We start from the raw sequence: 25,699 nt of genomic DNA, 5'->3' as shown, positions 1-25,699 counted from the left end.
AAGAATTTCATCGGAATTTAGTGAATTTTTAATATTTAAAGTAAATTGTATAAATATTTAGTCCAATGTATTAGTGAATTAGTGTTTTTTTGTTTTTTGTTTTTTTTTTGTTTTTTTTTTGTTTTTTTTTTGTTTTTATTTGTTTTTTTTTGTTTTTTTTTGTTTTTTTTTGTTTTTGTTTTAGATCATTAATGAAATATATTCGTAGTTTACACAAAATACAAAAATTAAATTTGGATTTTTTTAAATTGTATCTTACAAAATTTACAGATATTTACAGAAATCATAAATATTTGATTAAATGTTTCTCGATGGTAACGAATTCGACAATTATATCAATGATCATAGACACATAGAAACTTTTTCACGAAAAGATAAATACATATATGTGAAAATAAAAATCTTGAAAATTCCATTCGTTGTATTGTCATATTGTACATTCATTGCCAGAAATTAATTAACGATTCATATAATATGAGAATATTAAGGTATATTAATGAATTATATTACAATATATACAAAATTATTAATTAGAAGTTTTAATGTATACTCGTATACTTTAATTTTTAAATCTTGTCATAATAATTATCCTGCAGTTAACTAGTAGGGAAGCATACTTTTACAGATAATGTACATAATTTTTCTAAATTTGTCTAAATTATCATGTTTAGTGAACATAAAGTGTTTACGATCTACACCTTTTAAATAGCATCTCCTCATAGATCTTTACGTGAATAAATTATAATATAGCATTCTAGTGTATATAGTTAAGCGATATTCCAAAACGAATATTAGTAAACTATTTTACAGGCAAATTGAGTGCTCGTATTTGGAATTTGTTTAAATTATCATGAAAAACAGACAAATAATTTGCATATATAGTTGAATTAAAATTAGAGAATTGCACCATCTGCTTGTCGAAAAGTAATATATTATTTAAACCATAACTAGATACGTGTGTTTATTAAAAAAAATAATATCAATAGCTTTTGTAAATTATTATCAATTTTAACGACAAATTATACTTGATTAATCGAATAACACTCCTACATCATCTCTTTTTTCCTCTTCAATCTGTTAAAATTTCTTTTACAGGTACTCTTTAGGTTCTTATTTGTTACCTTCTATCCAACAGTCACTCTTGTTAAAGCGAGAAACTTATTTTTTATAGTTACAACGAGTGGCATGACGACAATTCATGATGAGTAAACGATAGAGCTATTGTGCAAGAATACGAGAGAGGAATGCGAGTCTCATTTATTTATATTGTATTTGCATATTTGCATATTTAAATTACATATAACAGAGGGTATTTGTAACTTTCCGATAGACTGCATCATTTTTATTCCATCACTTTTGCTAATCAATTCATTAAACCTGACTAGTTATGTGGTTTTCTGTTCATCTTACAACCTTTTACATATATTTATCTCTTTGTTTCTCTTATGATTTACTACAGTACTTCCTTCTAATTATATAACCTTCTTATGTGATTTCATATTTTTTGTTAAATAAATAACTAGTTAATGTCTATTATTTCTATTATTATATTAAATATATTACAATGTATATTAATTATGTTGATACATTACACAAATACTCTATTAATTACTTAAATTATTATAAAACTTTACAATAACCTGTTTGATATAATTTCTGAAAATAGTATACATTGCAAATATACTACAAGTATGTTAAATAAATTTTTTATAATATCAGACATACGTTGAAAATAAGCACTATAAATAAAATTTTTATTGTTTAAATTCTCTTTTAAATCTTAATAGAGCAATATAATTAAGAATATATAAAAAGCTAGTGTATACAATGATATTATTAATATAATAAACTTTATTAATCTCGTGATAATGATTTGTATATTGATAATTATTTTAGGAAACTTTCATGCGCAAAATATGGAAACAAGAATTATTAATATAACTTAAGTATATTTTTACGTAATAGTTAAATGAAAGATTAAAGTTCACTTAATGGATAATAGAAGAGAAATTGATGGACATGAATGATGAAATAACGTCACAAATGCCTAATATAAAATAATATCGAACACATAATAATAGGATATAATGCATTGTTATAAACTAAATACTATAATGTTTCATAATTTTTTCAAATAAATTTTGGAACTATGTATATTTCGTTTATTTATTTGTAACGGCACATAATAAGAACAAATTTCAAAATATATAATAATATAATTCTTTAAATGCATCGTTACTAATTATTGTAAAAACCCGAATGCTATAAAATATTTATACATAAGATCATTAAGTGTTAAATAATTTAAGAATAAAAAATAAAATTTCAAATGTCCTAACCATTAATCAAATATTACAATAAGGAAATTTGTTAGAAGTCGTAAGATTTAACCACTGGTTAATAAAATTTTATAATTTCTCATACATACTTGGCACTAGTTTTTAAAAATATTTTGTTAGTTAAATAATTTGATACAACATGGCTTTTGTAAATTAATGATAATTTTGTTTTATGAAAATTTTAAGCAAAACCCTTTTACGAAAATGAAAATTATCATTGAATTTTTTATTTTACAACTTATTTATACCTCAAGACGGCAAAAATTTATAATAATATTTATTCTTTCTTTATATTTTACTGATAAAAATAACAGAACATAATTTAAAGAGATATTTTAACTATAAAATAAAGTATTATTTCTTTCACATGTAAATATTTAAAGAAATCGTAAAAGTACAGGAAAAAAAAAAAAAAAAAAAAAAAAAAAAAAAAAAACTGAAACAGTAAAGTTGTTATTGCTATAAATAATATTTTACAAAAACTACGGAATTTTTATTCATGCTTTTTAATCGGTTCAAATGAAAGAATCAATTACCGCTTATATTTTCATTCAATTTTATGAAAAAGTTGGAAAATAAAGATATATAAATTCATACACTATACAATTAAATCAAATGAATTTTAGAATTTTTGAATTTTTACCGAATACCATAATTTTGATAAACCATTAGTCTCAAGAAAATTTTTAGTGTCTTCTGTTCTTCTCCTAACCATCATTCTTTTCTTTCCTTATATTTTCTTGTTACAAATTAATTAAATTAACTATTATGTCTTGAAACTATGTCATCGTTTCTTTATACTTTATTAGATATATTGTTTTCTTAATATCTTGAAGCCGCAATTTTTCTATTTTGATTGTGTATATAAATTCTATATTATTTGCATAAAGTATGATTAATTTATGCCATGTCTATATATCTTTACTTATCGTTAACTTCATAAGAGACACACCATTAATAATATCTCAACGTTCGGGCCATTGCTTCGAAGAATTTTAATCTCGTTAGTTTTATTTTTAATCCATATTGTCATTTTTATGTTTTCCTTTCTTACTTTCTGTATGTCTTTCTGTATTACTTTCTGTATAATCTATGGAAAAGTACGTAAATGAAAGATAGATTTCTTTTTTAATATCTTAATTTTTTTTTTTCAAGCTGTTTTACGGGAAATTTTTAACATTTTTCTTTAATTTTTCAATTTATTTCGATTATTTAGTTAACAATTATTTATAATGACTTTTTTCAACTACAGCCATTTTTATAAAGATAAGAAAGCCAGTTGATATTTAAAAGAATTTTTTCTTTTAATTTGTTAATATTAATAATATGAACGTTGAGTATATATTGATCATCTAAATATATGTACGCATCACTTTATAATCGTACCAATGCATTGTTTTAAAAATTATATAATTTTTTTCATAAAATTTTGTAAAATCAATAGGCTGAAATTCAACTAATTACATAACTTTGTATAATTTGTTAATAAACTTTATATAATTAAAGTCGTTCATGGGTATTAATAATTTTTTTTTTTAATTACACAATATATTTAAATCATTTTTATATAATATACTACATTAGAAGTAATTACGAATAAACTAGTAAAAAGTGCGATAAGTAAAAATGCAAAACTTTTCATTGACGCGATGATACTACACGTTTTACTAATGACTAAAACAACAGATCGTATTAGCTTCCTGACTAATTGTATGTGCATTTAATAATTAATTTTCGTAAATAAATATGAATAAAAGATTTAATGTTCTCGTCGAATCACATAACACTATACATAGGAACAGACGCAAATTTACGAGCATGCGCAACACATAAAACAGTTACGATTGGCAACTTTACATGTTACATAAGTATCGAAGTGCTATTCGACGATTTGCAATCATTACTTTTCATTAGCTGTTGAAATAGTCTGTTTATATATAAGTAGATGACTACAGAGCCTGATGATGTCTATCCATTAAATTTGTTTTGTATTACTTACTATGATGACTACATTATTAGTAGTATAAGCATATTAAGTTCCTTATTTAAATTATTTTAGAAAGTATTAAAATAATACAGAAATTTCTGATGAAACTATATTAAAATTATGAAAATTCATTGCAAAAATAATACTCCATCAGAAGTATACAAAAAATTATTCTATAGTCTCTTTTCATTAATGCTTACTTCTATTCAACAAATATACAAAATAAGATTTTTGCGTTTACAATAATATACATTAATAAAATGACAAATGACATCAATAAAATGACCTTTCAAAGCTTAGTTACATGAATTACGAACAATTACTTAACTAACTGTGCTTTACCACGAATAAAACATGGCAAAGCAAAATTTAATCTTTTTCATCTATTTACATGTACAGATTTGATGATATTTAAAACTCCATCAACTTTAAAATTGTTAATAAAAAAAATATTGGTAAAAAATCCAATAATTACAAAACTTGTAATCTTTATCGAGATAATAATAATAAAAAAATGTAAAAAGTGAATCTAGAGAAAAATATTATAGACACAATATTTGCAATATTGCACAATAAATGCACACATATTCTGATAAATTTGTGAATTTTTCAATTAATAGTTGGAGAAAATTAAATTCACTGTTACCCAATGTCATTCTATCAAAAGTACCCTTATTTTTTATTGAAACATGCAATCATATAAATTATTTATATAAAGAATAATGTAGGAATTTGAAATAAGTATTTAATGAATTAAGTAATAATTTATTAATGTACAGCGATAAATTAATTTTATTTACTTATACATTAATTAAAAGCATATTGAACTCAGTACCTTTAATCGCAAAGAAAATAAACGCAAAAAATTTCAAACAGAATTGCTTCTTCAATATTTTATATAATATTAATATTATAAATATTATAGTTGGAAATATTTACTTCAGGGAACATGAGTTGTTCTTAATTCAAAAACTCTTTTTGAATAAAGAATCGATAATTTGTAATACACGGATTTTCAATGGCTAAATTGAAAAGAGAATTAAGAGACACAAAATCTGTAAAAAGTAATCGTCATTTATACATAAGAACATTGTCTTATGCCATTCAGTTGATTAATCCGACTGTTGTCTATAAAATATTTGTTGATACTCGGTATCTCCTACATTTTTTCGTATTTATCTATTGATTCGCCAGCACGTTAATGTGCAAATGTTTTTAATTAGGAAATAAAAAATTTATAACCTATCCGACCTCTTTATTCTCATAAACATTTGCCAATCAAGGATCACCTAAAATTCAATTACATGCATATACATTTGCCGACTATATATTTGCAATATGATGCTCAACAAACATGAGATTTTATAAATCTATATGACATTTGAATAACATTTTAAATACTTCATTTTAAATAATTCCTTGCTATTCACGTTTCTTCAAGGTTTAATTAGTAATAAAAGATTCATGTTCAAAACAAAAAAAAAAAAAAAAAAAAAAAAAATTAATTCAAATTAAATACTTAATAATTTTGGTAATATTTAATACTTTTTCAACTAATGTTATAAAGTTCAATACAATTTTTTCTTCCTCCCCCCCCCCCCTCTCTCTCTCTCTACATATAAATGTAGATAAATATACTTTTGAAAATTATTCATATTTTAAATAGATGGTCTTGATTTACATGACACATAAATTTTCTTTTATACTGAAACAAATTATTTCAAAGACGATGAACGTAGTTTTTAATTTATTATATGACAAAGTGCGAATAATGTCGATAAATACAGTAATTATATACGAGATTTGTCCATTCCAGATCGAATGATAGTAGTGATAATAAATTATTTAGAGAAAAACTGTAATGTAAAATACCTAAAAATTAACATGTCGTCATTACTAAGGTACTTTAATTAACCGCATACAAATAAAGATATTTAAACTCGAAAAATTAAATGTACAATAGACAAAGTTACGAACTAGTGAACCTATATACCAGTTTTTAAATACTCCCGCGGTAAGGTACGAATGCGCACTCCTACCGACCATTTCACGATCGATGCTTTCTTGAGTTATCCTCTGTTCTCGCTGCCGATGGCGCATTCTTCTCAATAGGTCGCCATTGAGCATTCTATCCGAATTACTTTAAGCAGCCAGAGTAAATATCCAATTCAATGTACCTTTACGATGATAATACTTATGTTTAATGACTGCTTTTCTCGTAAGAATAATATTTTGTAGATAGAATTATAAGCAAAAAGTATAAACTACTACAATTTGATCGTAAAAGTATTGACATTTTATTTGAAACGTAATTGCATTCTTAATCAATTGATCAATGAATTCTCGTAAGCATTTTTACATAATGATAAAACAAAAGTACATGCTGTAAAAGCAAAATCTTACACAAGTTATGCTTTGTCAATGTGAATAGATGCGGAGCACGGTAATTGTTCTAAAAAGTGAAATTCTTTTTCACGATTATCTGCAAGTAGATGAGTCAAGTAGCATAGTGCAAGTAGATGAGAAATTTAAAAATTGCCGTACACTCTGTTAAAACAATAGAATAAAAGGAATAAAGCATAAGTGTAAATGTTTGTCAATCGAACTAAGCGGCACTTCCTACTCGGAGAATCAAATAATGAAAATCGCTATATCAATAACTGAAAATGACCTTTGCAAGAGCCAATAAGTGGTAAATTGTGCGAATGAATGAATGAATGAACGAAAGCGCGCGCGCGAGAGAGAGAGAGAGAGAGGGACAGAGAGAGAGAGAGAGAGAGAGCAAAGAGAGAGCAAAGAGAGAGCAATACAAGTTTAAATGTAAATGTTGGCAATACAATTGCAGCCAGCCATCTTCTTAATTTTTTAAAAATTTATTTATTATAAAAAATATTTCATTAAAAATTTTTTTTAACACATTTAAAATAGTTAATAATAATATAGTATAGTTATGAAAATTTTTTTTATTAATTTTAGTATGATAATGATTTAAAGTTAACCAAATATTAATAAAGATAGGTTTTGTCATTAAATTATCTATTATTAATAAGACACGCAAGAGCTAGAATGTCAGTTTTAAAATACCCTAAAGATACATTATATACATTGTCAACTAAATATCTTCTAGATACGTAAATATTGAATTGAAATAATTGTATATGTAACATGATTTTTGAAAATTAGATCAGTTAATAAATTATCAGCTGAAAGGTAGAATTATGCTCGAATGAAACTCTTGTCGTTTATTAACGATTACGGTCAGCCAATATTACAAAATTTTTCAAACTTACTACGAAGCAAATGATATAATTGCTACTGAAAAATAAAATAGTATCGATTGTTGTCACATTAACAATTGTAAGATTCTCTTTTAAATGAAGCTCTATAATATTCTCTAATAGCTTATATATATATATATATATATATATATATAACGTACAGAGTACCAATCTATTTAAATGGAACAAAATAACAAAATATAATAAAGGCAGTATAAATAAATAATTCAATAATTAAATGTTTTAAACTTAGCAAATCGGTAAAAATATATTTACTCTAAAAATTAAGGCTAATAAGTAGTAGTTAGAGATAGAATTTAAAAATTATGCCATATAAAATTAATTGATGATTGAGATGTAACAAATTGATATGTAAAGTACATGACGATTTTTAATACAAATTGAAATACATTTGATACAGATTTTTGAAAAAAGATTATGATTAATTCAATGGATTTTTTAACAAGTAACGCCACTTTCACAATCGATTTATTTGTATATACACACTCTATTTTTCACCTTTTCTCTCTAAATATCCCTCTCGAACGTCTAATTTTTTTTAATAAATACATCTATTTTTTATTAATATATTGATTATATTGTTTACTTCGGTGATTCTCTTCGTTTTAATGAGTTAAAAATTCTTTTTTTATATATGTATGAAATTTTTTTTATTAATAAATATTTTGAAGTATCTTTTACAGTTTACTAAATTACAAAGAAAAAACGATCGAACCTCTTTGCATAAGTTTCAAATATATTTATGTACATATATTTGGAAATACATAGCCGAAGTCATCTTTCACTAACCGCAGTTTCATGCTAACAAATAAAATGGATCAAAATGTAACTGCGATAATCTTATTGAGTGGTTAAACGGCAACGTCCGTTATTACTTTAGACGCATTTAAAGAACATGAGTTTTATCTAGGAAGCATCTTTCACAATGATTCCATAAGATTGTATGATATTTCTATATGATTACTTTACAATTGAGAAAATAAAGCTACATAAAACAATGTAAGTATTATAATTTGTATTATTTATTTAGAAATGAAAATTTCCCCCATTTATTTATTAATTTCTAGGTTTGATACATTGAACAATAAATTAAAAATATATTCAATTTTCACAATTTCAATCGCCTTTTAATTAATCGTTATATTATTTATGGATAGAGCACGTTAGATTAATTAACGTTAAGATAATTAACCATGGTCAACGTTAAAGTGTATTTTATACAATTTGTGGTAGGCCAATGTAGTCAGATACCGAATATAGATCTGTCCTCGGTATTTTTATCCACAATTGCCTAATTAACCTTTGCGTGCGTACGTGTATAAATATGTAAAGAATATGTTAGAAGAATGAGCAGTGAAATCCAATAATAGCTAAACCCAAAGGTATTTTCAATCTCTCATTGTGCATGCGAAAATTTAAAACATAATTCGCAATTATTTCTAGTATTTTTTTAATTCTATCGAAGAAAAATCATTATATTAATCAATATCTCGTAGAAATAGTTTTTCAATCTAATTAATACGCAATTCGTATGAAAACCAAACAATTTACATAACAATTCAGTATACCTGTGATCTTGCCTTTGTTACATTTAAGTATAATTTTTAAAAAAACTTTAAATAAAAAAAATGTATTACTTTAACTTTTCATTATTTTATTTCTTTACTCCTTAATTAGTTTATTCATTAAATAATTATTTTCAAAATCTAAAAATTGAGATCAATTCAAGATAATAAAAATATTTTCCTGATATATATCTTATCCGATAAAATAAAATCAATAATAATATGATTTTTTAGTGTTTATTAGTCGAAACCACTTATCCCTGTATAATATTTATAGTATATGGTAATCAAATATACCAATGTTTTCCGTGTGTTTCAATTGTTTAAATTAATAAAAGAAGAATTTAATTAATTGGGAGGAATATGGAATAATAGAAATTTGAAATATTTCCTGTTGTATGTTGTACAAACAATTTTTTTTTTATGTTAATTACATATTCTGAATATATTATGTTATATATTTATATAATGCATATCGCTGTGTCATATGTGTCAATACCATATATTTTATTTATATATATATATATATATATATATATATATATATATATATATATATATATATATATTCTACTTAAATCAGTTAATGAAATTTTATTACTATTGTTATGAAGAGCGTAAGAAAATCCTAATTTGAAAATGGTTGCCTCGGGTTTTTGTAGATTCGAATAACGAAATAATAAAATTATTTAAGAATAGCTGCATTTATTGTAATAATTAATTCTGTATATCCAAACCAATAATTCAGTTAAGATTTTACAAACTTAAAATGTATCTAACAGCTTATGATATACGATTTCTGTAAGTCTGGCCCTAAGCACTAAGTAACATTCATTATGTTGTTGTTGAAAACCTGCTACAACACACGTTACATTATAACTTTTTCGAATATTTTAACTATTTTATAATTATAATTGAATCGTTTATTCTTAACACCAAAAATCACACGATGCGATTTGACTTTTATTGATTTTTACGCAATTACACGTCAATATCAAGTTGGGTATTTATAAAATGGGAAGAAATACGTATATATCTATATTTTATAAATATAAACCTTTATATTTTATCTCTTTTACTATTTGACATTATCCATATTATGGGCAATTATATTGTTTATAAGATTATGAAAAATCTGTAAAAAGATTATCAAAGATTATCAAAAGGCGCAGAATTTATTGACATTTAGCAGCAAATGATGAAAATTAAAAGCTCGACATGTCGACATTGACTAACGAGTTATGATCTTCTTTATGAATTCAAGACACATGAGACGATCGGAAATAGGTTTGTAATATCAAGGTAGTTCTTTTGAAATTACACGCGTATTACATAGTTTTGTCTCTGCGTTACAATTCGAGGTTAGGAGCATCGCCGAGTTAGCTGTACTTATTCTATTCAGGCTATTAAGCAATATCCCCTCGCTAACTTGCTCCTAGAGTCAACCAGTGCTACACCCGCGCTCTTAAGATATTCTGAATAGTAAGAAAAAATTGATGAAATCGCTGAAGATAGTGAGGTAACTTTGCTACAGCTATCTAGTCATCAGAAATTCAAAGCAACAAAGTCATCCCAGCCCTCAAAAACAAAGGAGATTCTTTAGAAATTAGGAGGAAAATTATTTGATGACAGGTAGTATGATTAGTAAGATTAATAAGGTGATCTTTGTGGTCCTATTCAGAGTTTCTCAAAAATTCAACGTGAAAGAAAAATTTGGCTTTCTAAGTAACAGCTTAATAAAGACGGTATTAGGCTGATAATTTAGTGGCTTTTAGTATCCTCAAGAGTTATATATCACTATAATTCCATTGATACAAGTGTGAAGGATAAGTAAGGCTTACAAATTGAATGGAATTATAGGAATAGTATTTACTATGTTTGTTTACAGTTATCACAAGACTAAGGTGGGTTTACCTATTGTACTATACAATATTAGCTTGTTTATGAATAGTAATGAATGAAAGTTGTTCCAATTTTCCCTATAATAACAAATGTTTCATAAATTTATATATTTTATTAAGAAACCATGCGCAAGTATTATATATCGCTTTACAGCATACGAAAATTCGTAATTTAATTTTAGTTTTTTTCTTATAATATCAAAAATTAAATTGATTTTTTAAACAAATTTATTAATGCACAATATGAAGATTAACTTACTAGTTTCACTAATTAGTGATTACTTTAATCGAATTTATGGGCGTAAAAATTTAAATAAAAATTGTTCCTATATGCATAATTTAAAAATTATGTTATTTTGTGACCAAAATATTAAAGTAACTATAACGGATCCTTTAAAATATATTTATATATAATATTTATAATATTAGAAGAGACAAATTTTATCTTCGAATATAATGTGTTTCAGAGATTTACATAAGACCATCAAAGAACTCCATATAATCTCTAGACTATAGTCAAGACTCTTATTTTCAATTTAAAAAAGATTTACTAACTGACAAATTATGCATTAAATTAAGTGAGCATACGAAAGTTTTATTAAAAAATTATTTTTAAACAAATTATCAAATATGATATAAATTTAATTAAAATTTCCATTTTTAATTTCAATATTTGTAAGGTGAGCATTTGAAAACAATATTTTTATAATTGTAACTAAGCAAAAAAATTATAAAAGTAGTATCGTATAAGAATTTGTAATAAAATTTTCACGCAATGACAGAATTTACAAATTCACAATATGCATATGCCCTTACGTATGTTATGTGACAACAATTTCAATAAATAAACTAATTAAATCATGTTACTTGAGCATATGTTATGAAATAAATAAACAACGTAGGCTCTTATAATTATTATCAATTATTTCTTTATAAAATATCTTAACATTTTTCATACATATTACAATCTTATTTTTTTTTGTAAAGTGTGAAGAGAGATTATAACATTATTGCTTCATGATATATAACGAACCTACGTATCGAATATCAAATTTTAAAAAATTAACTTCGTACAAGATTTTGTTGATTTAGAAGAAAATCTAAATGATCGTCTATTTCATTCTCGCATATAAATCAATTTATTTATAAAGCAGAATAGCAAATTATTATAAATTCCAAAGAAACATAAAGTCGTTGAAAATAATTTAATTAGTATTTTAGTTTATTTAATTAAATTATTAAATTATTAGAAAATTGGAGAATATAGTATTGATTCGAACGTAAGTTATGTTTTAAATTACTTCATACACATCTCTGAATATTAAAAATCAATTTCAATTTTGAAGAAATTTTAGTTTTTAAAAGTTTGCATTTCCCTTGAAATTTAAATAAAAATTGTATGGCAGAATAATTGAATTTTTAAATATAATATTATATATTTATAATTGTAAATTAAGATATAACAAAATATCTTAGACGAGTTCAGTACAGAAAAAGAAAAATTGGAACGCAAAGAGCTCGAATATTAAATTACAACACGAAGTTGGAGCGCTCGTATGAACTTACATAATGCAGCAAGTTTTTAATTTTTTTTTTTTTTTTTTTTTTTAATGCTTACATGCTTAGGAGCACATATTTAAATAGACTGGATGCGTGTAATATTTAATGTATAATTATATACATTGATTCGACTTATCAATAAATTGAATACAATTCCGTAGTGAAAAAGTATTGTGGTACTCCAAGATATTGTAATACGATAGATACTCGAATGTTCTAAATACAAAAATAATAAAAAAGAAGAAAAAAAAAATACATAAAGATATTTATAATGGTAAAGGTAATCTGAAAAGTGCATGACAGTACAATGATACGTTTTGAAAATTAGAAACACTTTTAAAGAATTTAACACATAATGAGCTTATAAGCATAAATCTATTTCTAAAAATTCCTTGGTATCCTATAACATAGCATTAATTGTTCTTAGATTTTCGAAAAATAGCCTATCAATGCGAATGAAAATGATTATCGCAGCTAAATGCAATCTTAAGTGGCAGCAGACCTCACCATAAAAGGATACGTGTCCAAGACAATCTATGCTTGCATCATTTAATTGAAACGACAGGAAGTCGAATATTACTCATACACTATACATACGAAAAGAAAGTCTAGCCCGTACAATTGATTTACGCAAAATTTTAATTCATCCAGGAATAAGCAGATAGAAGTAAGAAGTATTTGAAATTGTTAGGATTATCTAATAAAAGCCAGTTTGATATGAAATTAAGCAGCAACAATTGGTGTGACAAAGCCGATTTCCATTCCACTAATACAACTTTATGCGAATAGCGTATGAAAACAAAGAAAAAAGAGGGGGAAAGAAAGAAATGATGGAACCACGCAGTCGCAAAATAGTAATACATGGTGTTTCGTCATTATATGTGCATAAGTATTTGCCTTCTCCAATGTAAATTTTATAAAAAGTATAAACGTAATTTCAAATCGATAGAAACTATAAACTTTACAAAATTTTTTTATTTTTTAAACTAACAAATATAATTTATAATCTACTAATGCCAATAATGATATGCACGTTTTCAACGGGCCATTATTACTACACTTTTATATCTAATTTGATCCAAGCATAAAATGTGCTTCTGACACAAGTATATATGGTGTACACAAGTGAAATATCTCGCTTGAATTTCAATTGAATTCTAGTAATTTTTCACAATAAATATATACCGTGAACAAATGTATATTGTATTACGTAGTAATTTGTTTAATTCCTTGAATATAAATATATATACTATTAACTTTATTATGTAGTCCGTAACATTTCTTGATTTATTATTTTATTTTATAATAATATATGTTTCATAATAAGAATTTCACTTAAACAAATAAAGAAAAATATATTAAATATATATATATATATATATATATATATATATGTATATATAATAACTGTAAACTTAATGAATAATATAGAGGATACTATTATACTTTTATGTGTTATGGGCTACACGGATTTAAGCATCAAAATATATGTTGTACATGTTGATGTAATACATTCCTTGTGATAATTCGGAACATAATAAATATATTTCAAGTTTTTATATGCAAACAAAATATATTTACACAACTTTTTTATATATTTAAATCAGCGTGCATTATATTGAATATTTATTAGCAAATAGATTTCTCTAATAGATGCAACAATACCTAATAAAAATTTTTATATTTTCCTAAAAAGCATAAATTTCTAGTTTTATTAGATTTAAGCAATTTGTTATGTTAAGCATATAAATTTTTTATAATCAATTTCATACTACTTTCATATATTTTGAGGCTTATTTAAATTAAAACATTTTTCAATGACACTTTACATATTCTATATGTAGAATTACTTAATATTATTTCATGTGACGTGTAATCATATCATATAAGAAATTGCAATAAATTGAAGTATTAAAATCGGCATTATTTTATAATGCATGTTTTTATTATGATAAAGGACAATGTACAGAATATGAAAGAAGAGACAGGAATATCTATTAAGCATTGATTTGATGAAGTATCTTTTACGCGATATGTTAAGATTAAAAGTAAAATTGAAATGAATTAAATGATATGATATTAAATATACTAGCTAATTACTAGAGGCAATCGGTAATCACTATAAGGTAATATTCATATCAATAATAGCAGCAATAACAACTGTCTTATGCTTTAACTTTTATGCACACGTACGTCTTTATTATGTAATTGAATTCATTGGTTATCAGTCATTGACTAATGAACAATAGTAAGTTCAATATTTTAATCACATAATAATATTTATTCTTGTTTATAGAAATAAAATTATTATTAATAATCAATTGAAGCGATGAATACTTTTATATTTTTATTACTAATAATATCCTATATTCACTACGCCGTTCATTTAATTTCTTATTTTATTTTCAATCTATGTTAATTTTTTATTTCTGCATTTCTCTCCTTTATTTATTCATAACATTAACAATTTATTTTCATTTGTTATACTTTCATCCTCCAGAATAAAATTATGCTGAGTTCGACATATTATTAAAGTACATAAATTACTGAATAAGCCAAACGTAAGATATTAATGAGGCATCGTCATGAAAAAGTTCTCTTATTGTTTATTTTGTATTTAAATTTATATAAATGTATATTATTTATATTAACATATTTAAACATTTTATTTTAAAATAGAAAATTTATATTTTACAATCAACACTAATTATTCCAATTAAAGAAAATATTAATCTTTAATAAGAATTTTAAAAAGATACTGTAGAATATTTTCAGATAATATAGATATTTAATTTAGTTTAATAATTAGTTTATAAACAATAAATAAATAAAAATATGAGTGTTATCGTTTATTAATTTTTTTTTTTTTTTCTTACTAAGGAAGAGGAAAATAGACAACTGATTAGCTACATTTTTAGAGTTTAATATAGTGCAGACATAGCGCACATAATAATCTAGAAACATAGACGGAAAATTACCTACGTTGAATAAATGAGAGAAAAAAGAACCTAAGATATGTATTAAGTAAGAGCGAGAGAGCGAGAGAGCGAGAGAGCGAGAGAGAGAGAGAGAGAGAGAGAGAGAGTGAAAGAGTGGGAAGAGAAAGTCAACGCCTACGAGTAAATTTGCAAGGTAATGAGAAGTGTCGAGAGCCACAATGTTCCGAATGCAAGATTCGCTAAACAATCTCACACTACTCATCTTTTCACTTCTTATCTTCTCTTAGACTTTATATTCGACCCTGTATTTCCAGAAAATTGAAAGTACTAAAGGAAAAGATAATTTGAATTTGAAAAATCACTAATATTACAGAATATAGATATTTAACAAATCATTTGTCAAAAATAATATATCTATATAGTTTTTTTTTATATATATATATATATATATATATATATATATATATATATATATACACACACACAAGCCCATACGCATAATTCTCGAGTATTTTATTAATATTATTAAATTTTAGATCGAATCTTTACAATTACCAATGAAATTTACGGTAATAATTTATCATAATTTATATAAAGATAAAATATATGGAAAATAAAATATAATAATCTAAACTTTACTCTAAAATATAAATTTAAAAATAATTTATAAAAATATCAAATATATTTGCCACTTAATTTCAAAATAATTTATCATGGATAACTTATGTTACATTTCATGGCGCCTTAAGAGTACATCCTTCTTATTACATTTATTCAAATGAAAAATGAAAATAATAAATTTAATAAAATAACGATAAAAAAATTTTCTAAATACTAATTACTTTCGGAAATATTAATCACTTAGTTCTTTATGCCAGATCGTTTTGTTCTTTATGTATGCATAATCATTATCAATTTTCCTATTAAAATAAGAGTGAACATTTATTATAGTATGCCACTATTTAATGATAATAATGATAATTAATTTATGGCGATATTTTAATTTGTGGATTTACGTAAACAAAGAATAAAATAAATAATATTTTGCTAATTCACTAACCGATGAAAAGATATTAAAATTTATCTTTAATAAACATATATTTATAGTTCAATTACTACATACCTTTCAATAAAGGTTTGGTAACGTACATTTCTAAATTTAGCATGTTAATAATTTTTATTAAAATAAGATTTGATTTCATATCGCTGTAGCTAATGTTTCAAAAATTTTTTCAATTTTATCATAGACAATTTCATCATGAAAAAATGTTTATTTCAAATTTTAACTCAAAATAATTCAGCATTTATAGCTTTTATTTGAATTTTAGTATACAGAATGTCAATAAGCATTGCGTAACAGACACATTTGTATTTTCTTATGTGTTTTATAATTAAATTTTAACAAAATTTTTTGAGAAAAACAACTAGTCGCCTCGAAATATAATCACTTATCTATACGTTCAACAATATATTCAATTCTGTATTCAACTATATATTCAAAAAAAAAAAAAAAAAAAAAAAAAATATATATAAAGATAATCATGTAAGAGTGTTATGCATTAGAATATAAATACATAAAGCATTTTATACAAATTGTATATCTTGCAAAGCAAGTCAAATATTAATCGTTAACAATCCAAATAATAATTGTACTAGTTGTAAATAAATGTTTAACTTTGATCGCGTGTAATTTTTTAAAATTAATATTTTATATCATATTACGTGCTTCTTGATTTAAAAAAAAAAAAAATTTTTTAACTTAACAATTGTAAACTTAATATTGACGTTGATTTCAAATTGAAATAGAATTTATTTTAAGTTGGATAAAAAGGGAAAGATATGTTTTAGTGAATGCGATAGTAATTCAAATAATTGTCTATCTCAATACGAGATTAATACCAGATGAGTAAAGGATTGAATATCAAGAGACGACACCGAGTGTGAACGGGAAGGAGCAAAAGCGTGAATGCTGAAGTATTTCCACAGTAATTTCAATTCTGGTTCCGAGAATGCGGCAATACCGTTCAATTATAGACTCGGATATTGAAAGGCACGTCTTGCCAATAACCGGCTCACCACGTTAGTGAAAAGTATATAAGAGGAATAAAAACAAAGGGAGATAAAAAAGGAAAGGCAAAAGGAATAAAAAATGGAGGAAAAAGAAAAAGATAGAGATAAATGGAAATACTTACAATAAAGATTATCAATATTCTTTGATGAGTGACCGACCATCGAGAATAGACAAATACTTTATCAATAACATTCACGATTGTCAACGAAATTTTATCACGGCCGAATGAGAAACGCTGTTAATCAATAAAATGCAGCTTTTTTGACCTCCGAACGTCAAACAATAACTTCACTTCACCTCTTCCCTAACAATTTTAACAATATAGTGAACTTTTTAATTTTATAGAAAATTTAATAATATACCAATGATTAATAACTCTAGCACAAATAGCCATAATTTTAATACAACAAAATAATAAATAAAATGACCCGAGTAGCGTATTTTTTATAATAAATTTTAATTACAATTTTTATCTTATTAAAAATTGTAGTTTAAAATGTTTTGAAGTCACGTATATTAGAAAGCAGTTTTCATTATCAAAAACTTTTACTTTAACATAAATAATTTAATAAACGATCCATTTAATCAACTATACAATTTAAATCATTTTTCATCTTTAAATATTGATTATATATATATATATATATATATATATATATATGTACTTTCCAACAATTCATACGAACGAGTATATTGAAATACCTGATCAAATTGATATGTCCATTAATAAATATATAACATTTCTACGTTTATCCTGACATATTTCTTATAATAAAAATCACCTATTCATATAGTTTACTACAAGTCTAATAATAATGTACTTTAGTTAAAAATATCTCTAGAATATGAAACTAATATATTCTTTAAAAAATTCTTTTAAAAACTGTATATTGAATTTGATTATAAAATTATAAACAAAATTATTGAACTTTGACAATTTATTAATAATTAACATTTACGCAGATACATATTTTGAATACGAGTATTAAAAGTTAATAGATTTCACTATAACTTTTAAAATGTTTAGAATATTTCTAAAATTTTACTCAACTCAATACTTTTAGAATTTTATCAGATAAAAAAAAACATATGCAATAGAGCAATAATAATAATAATAATAATAATAATAATCAACTCGGATTTTTCTCTTCAAATCATTACATGTCTTTCATTCTTCTATGGAGGAAATACTTTGTTGAAATTATATTTTCTGGTCAACTGACGCTAAAACTTAAAATCAATTTATATATATTTAACAAATGCATTTTAAACATTGCTATTCTTAATAGTTAATAATTATTAAAATTTTTACTAATTAATAAGAAGATAAAAATATTCTTACTTGGTGTATTAGGACTTTAAAAATAAAATATTATAATAACTCATAATATAAATAGAATATAAGTGCCCTCCCAAATCATTAAATTGCATATATATATATATATATATATATATATAGGTCTCGGTATAAATTATTTATTACAAATGATTTCCCTTAATTCTAACAATGCGCTTCACAGAGATAGATTGTCTCTCCAATTGCTACATTTAGCATTGAATGCTCTTTCTAATTTTCTCAGTAGCGCTTATTTTAAGTAATTTTCGTTTTTATCGTTCATGAGTTCCATGCCGATATCGTAAGATTTCCAAGCTCATAGAAAGATCCATATAGATTTTTCATCGTCTTCAAGCTGACTTATAACCAATCTTGTTTATAACTGATGATACACTTATCAGTTGTTTCTAAACAATATTGAATTGTTGAATCCTTAAGAATTAAGCTATAATGATATTATCTACGTCAGCAGTAGGATTTCAATTAACAACGAATATATTATATAGTTTTGAAATGTCGACAATAGCACGATAATTAATCTCTATCATGTATATTTTGCTTTCTTATATAAAAATTGTTAATGCGATAATATTAATAGCGTTGAAGTAAAAATTGTTCATCTCCAAAAAATAGGTACACTGCTTATTTGAACTTTGCTACTTTTGAACATCTTCGCGTCTCAATATTTACTATTTCCATCATTATCTCATGTAAAATACATGCTTCCAAGTATTCAGAATTGCCCACGGGTCTAGTATATTCTATAAGGGTTAGCGCTTTCAATTGTGATTAACTGCCGGCAATCTTTGAACTCACGAATGTACGGGAATAATTCCTTAATATAAATTTTAATCTTTCATGAAAACTTTTCATGTCTTGCACATAAATATGGTATCATTCTCTTAAGAATCAATTTTGTATTTAAACATTTACTCCCTATTCATTAAAATTTTGTTTTTCACTAATAATTTTAAGATGATTTTCAAATCTACTAATTTAGCAATATCTTTATTGTAAGAAACTCTACTTTAAGTTGGCAGATTTAAACTTCAAACTTTTCTAAAAACATTTTGAAAAAACGAGTTTAGCAGTATAAGTTGTTATTATTATTAACTTATACTGAGGGTATTGAAAATCTAGCAAATCTACGGAAGAAATTTTCATTAGTCTGTGATATCCAAGTTCTACATAGTTAAAATAGATATATTTAATAATGATTAAAACTGTTAAACTGTCAATACTTTTCTCTGATGTAAATAATAAAGTTTTTACGGTGAGACGAAAAATTCATCTTTCATAATGCATTAACAAAATACTCTTATTAGTCAAATATATTTAACAATATTAATATTTAGAATAAGTTAGAATTATCGAGAAATTCCAGGAGCTAAATGATAGCTTAACGACTGTTCTTAAATAGTTCATCTCTTTATCCAGTAGCAAAAAATTTGAATTTCTGAAATAAATGATTCTTTTTAAAGGGGAACGTATGTATATAAATAGATAATTGAAATCCTCTCGCTATGTTAAATAGGTAGATCTATCAAAATCTTTCTATTCAACGCACTTCACTTATGATAATTGAATAAAACGTACACAAAAAAAAAATATATATATATATATATATATATACATATTCTTTGAAGATAGAGCATACTGTCGATGAGATATATAAAATTATCTTTAGAACTACATTGATGCACAAAAGCATAGAAATGAATAACTCAAGGGTATGGTTATTCACGGTAATATAATTTAAAATTATTTTGCTATACATTACGCCACCGACTTGGAAAGCAATGTATTAGATTAGTCATTACATTTTTCATTATGTTATTAGCATGATCTTTTCATGACCCCTGACAAGTAATGAATTGAGCTTTATAAATCCTCGAGCCGATTAAACCACATATTGTCTAATCTGTCTTTAATAAAATTTACTGATCTTCTTGTTTACAGATCATAATGAAAAGGCTTTCATTAATTCCAAGTAAACAGTATCATTATGTATTTTTTTTTTCTTCGATCGATCTATCAATATAATAATATATAATAATATACTAGTCATAGCTCAAGTAGCCATACACGATCCCTTAACCAAAATAAGCTTACTTCATACTTGTCAAAATTTGTACATCGAACAATTTAAATTAAACCTATAATGAAAGATTTTTATTTAATTTTCATTAAGAATATCTAAGTTCATTCAAATTTTACACACTAAAAGAATTCTCTATAATAAGCAATAGATTACATAATTATCAGCTTAACATTAACATTTACTGACTATTGTACTGATATAAACAATAAAATAATTTTCGTTTTAACATATTAGATACTTATTAACAAATTATTACATATGATTCTCGTTTTTTCTAATTACAATATTTTTAATGAATGTTTCATAAAAGTATATTTCTTTATATATATATTTTTTTTGAAATATTGATTTATATAAATTGATCGCCTAGAAGATTTTTACATTAAATTATATAGAAATGTAAAGATAAATAGAATGATAAAGGATTTTGAAAATGTAATAATGACAATTAATATATTAACTTTATCCACTTGATAATTCCTCATGTACTAAAATAGTTAATATGAATTTTCAAAATTTTTTTATTATGAATTAATATGTATATATGAATATGTGTATACAATTGTATTCTTAACATTTTAACATAATTATATTTTTAAATAATTACTTTAAAATTTAAATATAAATATTCAGCTGTGATTTATTTATATTGTTTTTCTTCTAAAATGTATATCAAACTTTAGCAACAAACTTCATAAATCATGTAAACAAATTTAAATATATCTAAATGTCATTCGAAAAAAAAAATATTATAATTATAATTCGAGGATTAATTAATGATACGAATTTTCAAGACTAAATCGAATTAAATTAAAATTTGTCGTAATAGTCGTTTGGCTTTACGGTAGCTGAATACAAATAAGTTTAGTAATAAATTTTATCCTTGCAGAAAAAGAAAAGGTACGAGAATTTACTTAAAAGTAAGCTAACAAAAATTCAATCAAATAAGTTTTTCTTACTTCTATAACGTATACTTGATATTCTAAATATATTTTGAACGCATTTGTAACTTATAGAATATATTATTTAATCTAGTATAATATTGGTTTTAGTAAATATATATAATTGTATGAAACATATACAATTTCAATTTATCCGAGTAAGTATTTAAAAAAAAATTATTTAATTTTTATAATCAAGTAGTATAGCAGAAACAATTCTAATAAAACTAAAAATGAAATAATCTCACTAATTTTCTTATTAAAATACAATTTATCTCTTTTATTACGCAAACAATTATGGAAAGGATACTTGCGTTAAAATAAAAAAAAAATTTTCTATATATATATATATATATATATATATATATATATATGTATTTTGCAATAATGATATAAGAATTGTCTTAAAAAATACTCCCTTATGAAATATTAAAATATTTATTGAATATAAAATTTTTAAGAAAATAATATACTTAAATTGTTTTTGAATAAATAAAAATTTCACTGATAAAATAATTTTTGTAAAACAAACTTTTTGATGAATAGTATATGTTAATTAAATAATACATTTATTAATTTATCACTGGATAAATTAGAGTATACATATTTTCTTATTAAAAATGTATTTAGATAAATTATTTTTTAAAATGCAGAAATTCATTTTATAAATTTATAATTTCAATTCCGTGATGTAACGTGATGACGCGATGGCTTGATCACTTGGTCGATGGGATGAAGTATCATAATTTAGATGATGAGACCAAACAATCTACCAATATAGACAAAGTAGAATTATAGAATCTTATATATTATATTCATGTATACATAAAAGGTATACAATGGCAGGTTCTAGTAACTACTTTATGCATTATCTATAGTCGTATCGAATTGTTGGCTTCTAAAAACTTTTATTTTCAAGCAAAATTAAATATTTATAATAACATGTAATGGATAAGCAAATAAGTATTATTTAAATAATATTTAAACTTTACCATTTTTTATTAATAAATTTTGATTCTTTGTTATATATGAGCAATATAACTTTAAGCGAATTTAATTGAAATTCAAGCAATATATAGATTTCTTTTGTCTAATTTATATTTTTGCAGAAATTAGAAAAATAATTTTTTAGATTAACAATATTCAATTAATACGTATAGAAAACTATTGATCGAGTGGGCCTTTAATAATGTCGTATATGAAAACTAATTAACTAATTAACTAATAAACTGAGAGATGATTTAAGAATTTTCGTTATTCGTATTCTCAAAAAAGAAAAAATGAGACTAAGGAGGGGTGAAACCTGAGAGTTGGACTGTGCATGGGTGATAGACACTTTCGTAATATCTCATTAATTTTCACTCAATCAATTTTTCAATTATGATATTAAAAAATTAACCTTGGACAATTTTAATCATATTTTAGTTATATAACACAAATGGCTTAAACAATCATTTGTTTCTAACAATTCTAATAAAAATTTTTAATTATTTATAAAACGTACAAATAAAATAATGATGTACTAATTTTAATTATAATTAAACATCAATAATATGTTTCATACATTTATACAAAATTTTCTTTTATAATGCAAATGAACCAAATTTTACAATAATATTAATTTTGTTGACATATATTTAAATGTTTATTATTTTTAATATAGTTTTTTGTTTCAATGTTGCTGCTCATTTTTTAGTCAAACTGTTTAAAAAAAAAAAAAAAAAAAAAAAAAAAAAAAAAAAAAGATGGACGTGGGGTGGGGAGGAGGAGAGCAATAATATCGAATGACAATGATGATTAATTCGCACAGCATGTATAAGCATCAATCAATAGTTTTGTACTCGAAACCTTATATAACGTTGTAGACAAAAATTTGCTTGTGTTAATATAATTTTCCTACATTTTAAGTAGATTATTAGATAAAAAAAATATATATATAGACTTGTAAGCTATTATTAAAAGACATGGTAATTTAATGAAAAAATATTCAAAAAGAAACTTTCAGAATGTAAGAATAGTCTTTGATCAAATATTGGACGTTATAGTTTTTAAAACGAATGGTTGCATTTTGCATAATAATCATAGAAATGGAACCAATAAAACATTGTGTCTGCAAAATATTTTATAAAGCATATAATCATAATATGATATGATCGTCGATATATAAAAATTAACGAATGAATATTTGGTAAGACACTGCGAAAGTTACAATAAGATACATTTATAAGTTCGTTGGAATGAAGAAAAAAGGAGTTTTTTTTTTTTTAACGTTAAATTAAATATAAAGTATATATAGATAGTTTCGTACGTACTTGGATGTAACCGTTCGATGATTATTTGCAATCATAAAATAATTTAACAATCAATTGCGATGCAATATCGTTGAAATTAAAAACTTGAAATTAATAAAAATATTTCCAAAGGATTCGTATGAAATGAAAGGAAGGCATAAATGATAACGTGTAATCGTTATTTCGTGATATATTCCATTTTTTAAAGCGAATGGGCTCGAAGAAGTTAAATGAAGCTAGAAAAATTTAATAGACAAAAGGTAATTTAAAAAATGTCGCCTATGATGAAAATGAAAAATGAAATGGAAAAATTTACGAAATTAAAAGAAAATAGATAGTGTTTTTATAAGTTTTGTAGGTGCGTAGCGGTAAAAGCGTGTATAAATCGATGAGTATAGAGGATGAGTTAGAGGCAAGTGAGCATATAAGTTGAATAGAAGGGAAAAGAAAGTCCAAGTCGTATGGTATAAAATGCGAGCGCAAGAGAAAAGACGGGAGCAGTAGGCAAGTGCAAGAAGAAAAATGACAAGTTGAATATTTACGTATAGCAGGAGATACGGCAGCAAAAGCGGGTAGCGGTTCCAGGGGTCTGAGACGAAGTTATGCAGAAAGGCTTTGAAATAGCCGTCGCTGTGGGAAAAGGTAAGCTGCAGCGAAAGCCAACAGGAGCGAAAGGGAGGGCATCATAAAGGGAGAAAAGCGACAGAAATGGAGTCAAGCAGTGCGCCGTGGGAGGAGAAAAAAGGAAGGCGCTGGAGGCTGAAGTCGAAGCGAAGGGGAGAACGAGTGGTGGCAGCAGTCAAGATTCCACAGCCATTGTGGATTCTAGTTAGACATTCCAGTCGCCAACGTTGCCGCTCGTTCGCCCGATGAATTTTCGGATCGCCAGGAACTTTCTGCTCCCCTACTTACCATTCCTTTATTCCCTTTCGGCGTCTCTAACCTTCCCTTACTTTTATGCTCGCTTCCGCCCACCTCCATCGAAATCTCTCTTTTCATAAACAATGAGACTTTTCGCAGAAGTCCCGATACCGTTCTAGTAATTCTCGTTTAAGTAACCATCGTTCGTAAAGCTTTATATGATTTTACATGGCTTTTTCGCGCATCGATGCTATAATTACCGCATTTGGCATTTGAGACTAAATTAATGCGAATCGAGAAATAATTTGTATGCGTATGTTGAGCATTCATTGTTGGGCAAAAACTCGATCGACGACTCGCGGCAAAATACGATAATGAATAAATAATGTGCGGAGAAAAGGAGCGCAGCGGTACTCCGTGGAGACACGGGAGAGTTATTAAAATGAGTAAAGAAGACGAAAGAAAGCGGTTCGGTATATTTCAGATATGAGTTCGAAGCTCTCGGCAT

At 24.7% G+C, this 25,699-nt stretch overlaps 1 protein-coding gene across 1 annotated transcript in view; it reads right to left on the bottom strand.

The window, feature by feature from the left end:
* The window catches only part of Sdc (Syndecan), a 41,786-nt gene that overhangs the window by 15,401 nt on the left and 686 nt on the right, over window positions 1–25,699 (bottom strand). The window lies entirely within an intron of this gene.

The sequence above is a fragment of the Ceratosolen solmsi genome, unplaced genomic scaffold, assembly GCF_000503995.2.
Source record: "Ceratosolen solmsi marchali unplaced genomic scaffold, CerSol_1.0 scaffold6, whole genome shotgun sequence".
Lineage (NCBI taxonomy): Eukaryota > Metazoa > Arthropoda > Insecta > Hymenoptera > Agaonidae > Ceratosolen > Ceratosolen solmsi.
This window is presented reverse-complemented; position numbering and strand designations above follow the sequence as displayed.